Source organism: Papilio machaon, chromosome 25 (assembly GCF_912999745.1).
Source record: "Papilio machaon chromosome 25, ilPapMach1.1, whole genome shotgun sequence".
Lineage (NCBI taxonomy): Eukaryota > Metazoa > Arthropoda > Insecta > Lepidoptera > Papilionidae > Papilio > Papilio machaon.
The window spans coordinates 2981150-2993810 of record NC_060010.1 but is presented as its reverse complement, the minus strand read 5'-3'; positions in this window follow the sequence as shown (position 1 = coordinate 2993810).

Sequence of the window (12661 nt, the reverse complement as noted above, 5' to 3'; positions counted from 1 at the left end):
TCAGTTGGTTTCATTTTATTTCATCTCATTAAATTTCATTTTCATTTCATATCAATAAAAATAATCTACCGAAGACTTCGCTGTTTGGGCATAGTTCCCCTTGCCTACCCAGAATGGGTGAAGAAAACAAAAAAAAATCTCTGTATTCTTTTACGGTTGGCGCCATTTTCCAAATATTTTAGTTAGATGAGTTTATTGTGTTTTTATTATTAAATTAAATTGCTTCATTTTTTCACAACTGTATTAAAAATAGTTGTTTAGTACATGGGCGAAACTGTCATTACAACTTGTGTCAACTGGGCCAACTCAACCCTCACCTTCGGCTGCGCTTCGGGTCGGGTAGACATTTGTCGGAACACTTTGCGATGACAGGCTTTCCGCACTCGTAATGAAATATACTATAATGCATTCATACTTGTCTCCAATACTAATGTCTTATAGAATTAAGATTAATTTTTATTAATTTTTATATTACTAAAAATTAATTTTCATATTAATAAAAAATAATTTTATACTAATAAAAATTAATTTTTATAATTAAAATAATCAAATTAATATTTTAAACAAGTGTCGCCACCATAAGTGTTAAAGTAGTATGTATAATTTTGGTATGGTTAACTGTTAACGATTAACTTTAACTTGCGTTAAATTTTCGAGAATTTAACGCTTTAACGATTAACGAAGTTAAATTTTTAATTAACGAATTAACGATTAACGAAGTTAACTTTTCGATTAACTGTGCCCACCTGTGTTTAATACACTACAAGGGTAATATAATTTCAGCGGCACGTGTGTTATATACAAAATATTTGTGGAAAGTGTCAATTTATTCTATGTAAAATAGTAATATTTATTTAAATTTAAGCCGCCATAAAAATATTTACGGGAATTTGAATTTCATATATTCAAATAAAGAGATTGGTAAAAGGTATTTTGAAATAAATGCAGTCTGCAAGTAGCCAGATCTTTAAAGTTTTAAGTCTTTAAATAAATACACTTACTAAGAAATAATACGTTAAAAAGATGTGAAATAAATCAGGTGTTGCATCAGATTTTAAATGATATTTTTTAATTGGTTGCAGTTTAGATGTTTATTTTTATTAGTTAGATAGTTAGATAGTTTAAAATATTCCTGAACGTACAATTAAATATCTAGGAGCTAGGAAATACTTTCTGTAATTTAATATTACGTTGGCGTGATGTTTCTAACAACATTCGAGCTCACCGCAATACAGTTTACCCGAAACGACCACTTCTTATTTAAACAAACGGGACGATGGGGAATAAATGCATTCCAAATGTGTTTCCTGGGAATAAATTAATTCGATTCCATATTTGAATATTTTATTTATGAACTATAAAGCGTGTTTAGAAATTATTACAATGAAGTTTAAATGTTGTGGTGACAATTGTATAAGAACTTAAATGTTATTTCTTTTTTATTTATGTAGACAATAGGAAGAAAAGAAATATCGTTACAACGACTTGTAAACTGACCGTTATACACACATCAAAAAAGTCTAAGCAACACATACTATTTCAAGTTATTAATCAATTATTTTATCATTTTTTTACTAAGTAGGTAATACTTATGTAAACTTTTTTGATCTATAGGACATACTGGCTGGTTGTGAAAAAAAAAATCGAGTATCATTTGTTTTTTTTTCACAAATTCAAAAGCGAATGCATTTGTTCGAATTTTACAGCGTTTTCTTTGCTTGTTAAAATTTAGTATTCGGTATCAATTTTAAGATTCAAACAATAATTAAAAAAGTTTTGAACAAATTTGAATTTTGAGACATTTTTTACGTTATGGAGCGACGTCATTTGAACGCAGATGAAATGCAGAGAGCTGTAGGGATGTTGCAAGCAGGAAGAACTCAATCTCAGGTATCTCGGTATTTTGGTATCAACAGAAGCGTTATTTGCCGTGTTCATCAGCGTTAAACTAACACGGGAGATCCTGCTGAGCAGCACCCAGGTCGAGGAAGGTGTACAACAACACGGCAAGATCGATACATACAACTGACTGAAAGACGCCAGCCGATGTTAACCGCCCGAGAGATAGGTTTGAGGCTACAAAATTCAAGTAGTGTTGTTGTTAGCTGCCAAACTGTGTGAAATCGATTGCATGAGTATGGCCTACGAGCACGACGGCCAATTAGGTGCCTACCGATACGTCACGGGAATCGCGCTCGTCGAAATGAATGGTTTAGGGAACACATTATATGGACCCGGAAACAATGGGATAAAATTTTATTTTGCGATGAGTCTCGATTTGGGTTCTAGTCTGATACTAGAAGGGTAAGAGTGTACCGTTGTCCTGGAAATACTGAAAGACTGAGGTGGCTTCAGGAAGTGGATCCATACAACGACTTAACAGTTATGGTATGGGCGGGTGTTATGAAGAACCGAAGAACAGAGCTCGTTTTTGTAAATGGTAACATGAACGCTGTAAATTACGTTGAGGATGTTCTAAGACCTTATGTCCGTCCATTCGCACAAGCGCTTGGCTTCGATTTCACCTTGATGCATGACAATGCGCGTTCGCATACAGCTTTGCACACACGGGAGTACTTGGCAAGGGAAAACTTCCTGGTATTGCCTTGGCCTGCACAATCGCCAGACCTCAACCCCATCGAGCATGCACGGGACATGCTCCAGAGACGTGTTTTAAATGACTTGGATGAGGTGACAACAACCCAACAACTGATGGACTTACTAAAATTTCATTGGGAGCAATTACCGTAAGATCACATTAACAGTCTCATCGATTCTATGAATAATCAGTGCCAGCAAGTTCACCATAACAGAGGAGACCACACTTTGTCTTAATTTATGCAATTTTTGTACAACCATTTAATTTTACTTTAAGTTTAGTTGATTAGGCACCTTACTTTGTACTACGTACAAACATTCCTTACTCGTAATTATTGGTTATTAAGATTATTAAAAAGTAAATAAAAAAATAATTGTTGTTTAATATTAAAAAAACATTAATAAATAATAAAAGTACGAAAATACTAAGGATTTAATGCGAAAACACATTGTAAAATTGAAATTTATATGTGTTGCTTAGACTTTTTTGATGTGTATATTTTGATATTTTAAATTGTTTAAGTTTCCTTATTGTAGTGTATATGATTTACTATCATTTTTTTTTATCTTTATTCGAAACCGGGGTTACCAGTTTAATAAATAGTGCGCGAAAAAAAAACTACTATAAATTCTATTGTTTTATGCAAAACGAACATTTTTTCGTGAAATAATTTTGCACAAACCATTATTTAAGACAAAAGCTTGAAAAAGTTAGCAACGCTGTTAAACAACCGCAAGCTCTCGAATGGCTTTGAAGTGAAACCAGCGGTAATTGATTTGCTGGAAGGTCACTTGAAAATAAAATTTGATATTTTAAACAGAAAATATTTCTCATATTCTGTATTGAATTGAATGATATTTAAACAATGGCTTAGTGTAAATAAATTTCATTATCATCAGCTCACTATATGTACATACCCACTGAGGGACTCAGAGCCTACCCTAAGTTAGGTTAGTAGTTAGGCCTTAGTTCATCACGCATCAATTTAGCTCTTTAGGCTCCCTTAAGGCCCACTTAACGAAACTGGGTGTGGCAGTAAAAATCTAAGTGTGGATTTTGCAAATTTTAAACTCGATTGTTTACAGATTTAAATACTTCAAAGTCCCCAAAAAAACAAAAAAATATTTAAATTATTTAATTAACTTAAGAAAATGAAAAGCATCATAAAGTTTTTAAAAACACCCTTTCATAATAAAATTTACCTTCCTCATTAAACCTTAACAATTAGTGAGAGCGTAGAAGTTAAAAGTTTTTTTGGACTTATTTTTTTAGCCGGTAACCGATCTGTTTTCTCTCTGGTAATATAAAATAAAATGCTTCCTCCAAAAAACAACTTTCAGATTTCTTGAATATTAAAGAGAAGCTACTGCCGTTTTTTTCAAGTGTTTCTTAAGAAAATGTTTATTTTAGCAACGTAAAATGAATTAGATGTGCAAGCTTTTTCTTATAAATTGAAGTTTATGTCAGAAAAATTAGTGCACGACTCTTGTTCAAGATAAACATAAGAACTACTGAACTAATATGGAAAATTCCTTCACTGTTAAAAAGCTAGGTTACTCTGTGTTAGAAATACTATCAGCTTGTAACATAAGCTTATAGTTATTGTACCTGTGGTTGCCATTTATGAACACAAGGATATTAAGCTTAGATGACGGTCTACTCAAGGTGTGAATGATTTGTTGCCTTTCATAAAAAAAAAAACGTTTTAAGTAAGATGTATTTTTGTACAAGTTTTACTTTTATTTCAATTTACTAGTTGTGTCAATTCGAGTAAGCTTCCAGGAAAATTTCTTTCACTTTCTCATCGTAGTCTGCTTGAGTGTCAAGTTAACAAATTTCGGGTACAAATTGTGAGTGAGAATTGAAAGAGATAAGATAGCTTGCCACTTTAAGCTACAGTTACTTTAATATAAAAGAGTCACGTAGTGGTAATTCGTCCCTCACAAAGTGCTTATAGGATTTACTCCATCTACAACTCGAGGAAAACAAATTATGTATTTGTGTGTGTGGGTATGTGTTGGATAAATGGTACTTAAGTATCTTGGGTATAATTGGGTAGAATTTTCACTGAAGCGAACGGTATGAATAGATACGTTTTGAATTGTATTCAGGGCTTAGTTTTAGGAAAACCGTTTAATAATTATTTCAATATTGTATTTATGCACTGGAGCGTGAGAAAAAAGGACTTAATAATGTTTTGTGCGTGTCTTCGCTAGAGCATGTTTACTGGATTTCAAACGTAAGCACTCAACTCAACAACATCTATTACAATTAGGACCTGTCAAATAAAAGGTGACATCATTGTAATCATGTCTTGTGTTATTTTATTCCAGTAATATTTATTGTTATAACATTAAAAAAATGTGTACTTTTTGTTTTAGATAAATTAGTACAGTTGTTTGTATTCGTATGAAAATAAATAGAAAAATACGTGCGCAGAAATACAAATACTTTGTTTTTTGTTCGCATTTGCTTTACGAGACCCGTTATCTTTTATATCGAACACAGCTTTTGTGAAATTCCCTTTTAAAAACGTTTATTTCTTTTTTTTTTGGTTCGCTTACTGTCATCATTTTTATAGAAATATTAATTTTTATTTTAGGAATGAATTCGTTTTAGGTTTTTATTTAAAATAAAAATTATTTGTTACTTGATTTGGGTAGGTTTTGGTGTGTCAGATGGCAATCGGCACCGTAGTAATAAATCCAAAGGCAGACCCAAAACTAGATGGAAAGATGTAATGCTAAAAGACATGAGTGAGTTCCAAGTCTCAGATGAAGATGTCGAGGACAGGGCGAGGTGGAGGAAACTGATTGGAAAAGCCGACCCCACCACCATGTGGGATACGAGCTAGGCAGAGAGAGAGAGAGAGAGAGAGAGAGAGAGTGACTTGATTTGAATGATATTAAGTTAGGTCATGAAAAGAAAGAAATAAGCTGACGATTGGTACAAATAAATCTAAGCTTACTTAACCAAAACAAATAGAAATTAACAATGTTTTCCTATACGGTTACAGATGTTAATTTACTTTATTCGTTTTTCAAATCTGTCTCAATGATAAAATCTATGGTAGATGGCAGCACAATTCTTTAATTGTAAATTTTGCCACAGATTATGTTACGTGAAAAGATGAATTGATAATTGACAAATGAAATAAAGTTCTATTTTATATCTTACCTAAAATAAAAATGTATTTGAAATATAAATATAAAGTTATTCGAAAAACACTGATGGAGCAAACTGAGAAAACGGCGTAAATAATAAATGTTTTTGAGACTTTTTTCATAATAAAAAAGGCTTTGAAGTTTTAACTGACTGAATGTTGGGTTACAAATTGTAATCTAGTTATATCTTCGTTTCATGAAATCATCTTCTTCAAACAATGATATATTTAATTTTGCTTTGAATTATGATTTTTATATATTATTCAAAGTATAAATTGGCTTATCAGTCAATGGCCCATAGACATCTCCAACCAGATTAATGGTTGCTAATGCGTTTTCTACCTTAAATCGACTGAGTAGGTTACGTGCAGAAAAGAATATCTCAATAAAGCTTGTTCTTTTATATACGTTTTGTTAACTGTGTCTTGAATTGCTTTCCTTATAACTCTTTTTGAACAGAGAGTTAAGTTTTCTTCCATATTTTGACTGTGAAAATCCATGGTTACTTCAGGCTAAACAACTATAAACGTGGTAACTCGTTAAACTGATTCTAACTAGATTGAGTTTACAAATTAAATGTTTTTTTTTATTATTTCAATCAAGTTTATTGCATATATTTAAGCCGTAGTAATTCAAATAAATAAAAAACAATGAAAACAATAAAACAAGTCAATTTATCTTTTAAAAGTCGCTTATAAAAATATCAATTGCATTGAGTTATTGAGAAAATTGGAGTCCATATATCTATTTGATAATAAATCCGAACAATTTCGTTTATCTGGTAAAAGCTAATTGTTGCGACTTTTTGTTTGATATTCGTGTACTAAAAAATATATATACAAAGTTGATTTTTAATTTAATATTAATAGTTCATAATAGATAGAGGTCCAAGCTTAATTAGTCTTATTCATTTTTTTTAATGAGGCGGCTTATTTACTTGACATGTAAAATTATTATATGGCCTATTATGACGAAAAAAATGTTACCGATAGTAGACGATAAATTAAAATCTCTTCATGATTTCTTTGTTCACAGATTAAAAATACAGTTTTATGGTAATAAGAGTTGTACTGGTTTGTTTTAAAATCTATATGTACTGTACTGTATTTAAAAACAGTGACCATCGCAATACAACTTTATTCTAATCAAGTATTCAGGTACGATCCTTCATCACAGAAGTAATTAAAAAGTCAATCTCTTTTTTTTCTCAACCACGTTGATTTTATAAAATGTCGAGACAAGAATGTTGCTACTGTAGGATTTTTCATTAAACCGACTTTGGTCAACAACCCTTGCCGCAAATTGGTTTTTTAGGGATCGTACCAATGAATTGTTTGAGAATTTTCGAAAGCCTTTATTCTAATTTCTTTCGGTTTTTTTTGTAAAGTTTGTTAAGTCAACAACCTTTTTAATTGTGAACAAGAAGTTGAAAAGAATTGGTATTTGATTCGTGAATAATCTAAAAAAATTTCAATTATAAGTAGCCTCATTAATGTCACATTAACTCGACAGAAACACTTATTTCTAGATTACTAGAAAATATTTGTAATCGAACCATACAAGGACAAAATTTAGAAAAAAAAATGTTGAAATGACGATTAATGAAAAGTTTTTTAACAATTCCGAATATAATAGGAACGTTCATAATTGTTTGTAAAAACTATTACCGTATTAACGTACTCGCACAAATACGTATTTTGTTGTCTTCGAGTCCTAAATTGCGTAAATCCGAGCACTTTGCGAGGGACAAATTTGTAGTGCGTGACTTTTTTTATACGAGTGTCAACTAACTATGGACAAAGTAGCAAGTTACATTTATGCATCGTTATGCGTGTCTAGCACAATTCTAACTACTTTTTTCTCTATTTCGAATTTATTTTCACGTTATTCTTAGCAGCCAGTTCGACCTAATTGTTAGTAATATAAAGCGGTGTGAATAGAAGTTTGGGGTAAATAGATACAAAAATAAAAATCGTTACACCATGATATTGAATCATTTGTCAAATCAACTATTTAATACAGTTAGTTTACCATACAGATAAAAATCAATGATTTGTTAACCAAAATAATTAAATATTACGGTGTAAAGATTTTCAAGTTCTGTTCACTGTTTCTATTCACCCCATTTAACCGCTATTCAAAATCTTCACCTACTAAAGAGGTGCGAATACATGTAACACAAGTAACTTTTGAATAAACAATATTATTCTTTTTTTTATATCAAAAGGTGGCAAACGAGCAAACGGCCACCTGGATTCGCCGAAATAGCGAAGCAACCGTTGCTCATAGACATCTGCAAATGCAGATGCGTTGCCTACCTAATCAACGGATAAAGGGACACACAGAAAGAGGATATTTCTCCTTCCTATGCCTCTGCTCTTCCGCCAAATCCACTTCCCCTTGCCATCCTTTCCTAATAAGATGTGGGAAGGGAAAGAGGACTAAAATTGGGAATTAATTCTTTGATAATGATATTTTTCTATTCTTTCTCTATTTAAATTTTTAAAATTTTTTATATTATTTCTATCATATAAGTACATATTCTTTATTGTAATAAATGATTGCACTGAAGACAGTGAGTAGACATTGCGTTGACTTATAAACGTCCATGTTGATTGATGGGGACTTAACCTAATTTCCTTTTCATCTGTACGATAACAAAGACTGTAGCACCTTACTTGTCAGTATGATTAATGATTAAATTGGTACTTGAAAAGAATAAGAAATCGACATTCTATTTATGTTGTACTAGCTGTCGCCCGCGACTCGCGGTATTAAAAAACTTATATTAATATAACATCTGTGCCAAATTTATTCAAGATCAGTGGAGCCGTTCCGGAGATACCACCAAACAAACATTCATCCATCCATCCATCCATCTAAACATTCGCATTTATAATATTAGTATGATATTAACCAAATTTTTAGCCCAATAATTTTTGGCACACACGTCCAAAAACGTATTGTGATCTCCCTTATTCTTACTGATAAAGGTGAAATTGTGAAATATTTTGTATGAATTTAACAGCAGTAGAAACCGACGGTTAATATTATTATACAACGATAGAATAAAAGAAGAGAAGAGATAATTGAATGATAAGTAATAAAAAAATTTACATAATAAAGAATTCTGAATTATTCTAAAAGTATGTAAATAAATTTGATATTTAAATAATAAAAAGGTATTCACAAGGAAGAACATCAAACAAGCCGATTCATTAAAAACAAAAATCAAAGCTTTGAAAGGGCTTTATGAAAATGTTGGAAGGTTTATTATATGAACGATGTTTTAAAAATGTCACATTTTTTTCAATAGAAATGCTACTCTAATTAACTGTAGTAACATGACTCCTTTATAAAAAAAAAAACTTAAACATAACAAGCATTATATAAATTTGGATATGAGTAAAATTTACCTACTTCATAATAATGAAATTTAATTTTTAACCTCTAAAATATATCAAAGAAAATGCTTCAAATTTTATCCTGCAGTACTTATTAGGTCGTGTCGTGTGGTCAAAATGCCTTAGGTAAAGTTTTCGGTAAAGAATTTCGGTAATTTATAATTAGGAATATACGAGGTATAAAACATGTCTCCTATCTTACCTGTTACGAGTTTATTAATTTTTAAATATTATTAAGTTACAGATATTTTTAAAAGGCTTATTGTGAGTCCACTACCGACAAACTTATTCAAAAATAGTTATTTTTTTTAAAGAGAATACGAGGAATAATTTAGTAATTAAAAAATCAATAAAAACAAATGAAACAATGATTATTAAACGCCAAACTAGCGCCGGGAACACCGCGGTGAACATCAGCGCCCACGGACATCTGCATCACTAAAGGAACTGTAGATACCTTGCCGACCTTTGTAATTGTAAAAAGAGGTAAGTTGGCTTCTTAGAGGATCCTAAATTGTATTGGTTTGCAAATAAAGCTAAGGACAGACTGTTCAACAAAGCGGCTGTGGCAGGAAGTTCCGCGATAAATCAAATCATCAAAAGAAAACTTGAAATCATTCACACTACGAGTAAGTGACTGCAAAGTAGCTAGACATAGTATAAAAATGTAAGTGCTAACAGCTTGTGTAACTTATTCTAAACTTAGCACAACTTAAGGAAAAGTTTACGCTTTTAAATCTTTTTATCGCGTCCACGTTGAATCGAAGACGTGGAGGAGAATCTTTTTGCTTGAACTAAACGCTTCATAAATTGTAAGTAAGCTTTAAAACTAACTCAAGTTGGATAACGTTCTTACCTTCAGTATAGCAGGATTTATCACAGTAATAAGGTATATTTAATTATACATTTTTATATGTTATCACCGTACCGTCACGGCAATAGACTCAAAACGATTTCGTTTTCCATTTTCATCTACTCTCCCTTGGTTGTTCATCAATCCAAAAAACAAGAGACATGTCAAATAAATATAAGTAATGATTATGTTAACCGTCAATAGGTAGTATGTGATGATAAAATCAAAACCGAAAAAAAGTCATCTTTTACAATAAACTTTTTAAACTAAACCTTTTTCCCATCTTGTTAAAATGGCAACATGAAAATTGTATTCCAGTTATGTACATTAGGTATTTTTTTTTAAATGCTACCACGTTAGCAAACATTAGAAGTTGATAATGAGTGTAAACAAAATTTAATATGCATTCCGAATATCTCGAATTTAGACAAGTCCTCAAACAATTTGGGAATGGTAGCACAATATAATCATTTGGGCTGGCGAGCAGCCGAGATTCGTGTTTGTCGTTTTAATACAGGAGTAAACATTTAATTTTCTCCGCTGCGATTTCAATTTATTTAATGAATTTCATATTTGATGTGTCATGTATTTTTTTATTAATTTTTTTAATGTAACTTCATCACTTTGGATTTTAAAACCAGAAATTTAAAATCAAGTCGTTAATTTTGTGACGGTAATTCCTCGAAAGGATGACCGAAGAAAGTATTAGATGGATTGTGTAAAACAGGATATGCGTAAGAAGGAAATGAAATCAGATATGACGGCAAATAGAGATAAGAAGAGCAGTAAGATATGATAATTGCTATGGGTTTTATCTTCTATCTTTTCTTTTAAAACCTTGTCCCTAAGTATCATAGTAACTTGCAAGTTACATAATACTAACGGCTATGTAATAACTTAATTCAATGTAAGTTATAGTAAACTGTTAGGATTAGTTGAACAAGTTGGCGCGCCAACTGAACTTTGAAGCCGCGTTTAGGATTGTTAGTGTGCGATGATTAATAGTAAATGTTAGAATATTATACATAGAACGAAACGAGCCTTAACAAGAGCGTGACGTAAGTTACAAACATTTGACAAATTGTTTGGCAAAGTACGTCATCTTGTATGTACACATCGACTTCCATAACGTGGTGCAAATAAGCCGGAAAAACAAAGAATTATAATTACAAGATTACCTTTCTGTTAGTTCTGTCAAAAGTTCGTTGTATATTCAAGTATGCTTAATAAATTTTCTGAAGTGTTACCTCGGAATACTTGGTTCTATGGCCGATGCTAATCTCTCTTAGAGCACATTAAAGCAGTTGAGTTCGTTTCAGATAACGCAGATACTTAAAAAATTCAAAGTTAATCCGCTCCGAGCTCTGCAGAATGTTCTGTTTTTACCGTAACTTTTGACTCCGTTTTATTTCATTCCTATACTTCAACAGAAGTTTTGTTACATCAGAACAAAGAAACGGTTTAATATTGTACAATCACGTATTTAACTAAGCGACGTCAGTACATTATTTTACTAGCTTTTTTCGTTATTAGGAGAGAGATACAGTTGTATGCAAAAGTTAAATTTGCAAATTTAATACAATTAACAAATGAAACATCGACGTAAATGTAAACAAAATTGTATATTCAGCTCAAATACAACCGATTTACGTAAGTTCTCTCGCTTACGCTTCCGAGCACGGTCTCGTGTGTGTTCTGACGATCAAACAAGACTTGTGTCGGCAATTATACTTGAGTTAACGTTAGTATGCTCTACGATATCAATTTTACGATGATGTTACGATATTTGTAGTGTATTCGCTTAGTGTTTCATATCAGTCTATATGAAAGTCCAAAAAGGGAAACATTTCTTATCCTTTTATTGAATTACGTCTAGAGTTGTTTACGTTGTGATTCTCAAATCTATTTTCTCGTCGACCTTAGACGGGAATTACTTTCAAAATTTTACTCGTTTCGGTTAACTTTCCACTGCGACAACTTATGATCCCTTAACTTTATTTCCCCACATTGTACCTGATAACACACCTGGACAACTTTGGGTATCACTGACCAAGAACAAAAGAGGCAACTAATATTTCTTCCCCTCATACTTAAATAGAACGGTTAAGTAAATATGATTTTTTAAAATAAATTACAGGGATATATAAAAATGAGCATGGCATGGGCGTGGTATGGGCATATTATGAGGAGGGAAATATCGCATGTGGCAAAGAGAACGTTAAGTATGAGTGTGGAAGGATACACCAGTAGTGGTAGGCCTAGGAAGAGATGGATGGATTGCGTGAAAGGTGACATGATCAAGAAGGGGGTGACAATGGAGATGACAGCAGACAGATTGATTTGGAGGACGGAAACCTGGTGCACCGACCCTACGTAGGTGGGACAAGTTCAAGGAGATGATGATGAGGGATATATAAAAATAACTTAATGTTAAACTTTGTGTTAGATAAAACTTGATTAAAAAGGGGTATACATTTTGTCGAAAGAATTGAATTATTCGTCGACGTTTGTGAGGAAGGCTTTATAAGGCAATATTCGAGCTTTGTAAAAGTACCCAGGCCAACATTTGGGCGTCTTAAGTAAACATCAAACAATAGTTAATTTTATTTTCTGTATATAATTACGGCTTGTTAACATTTTC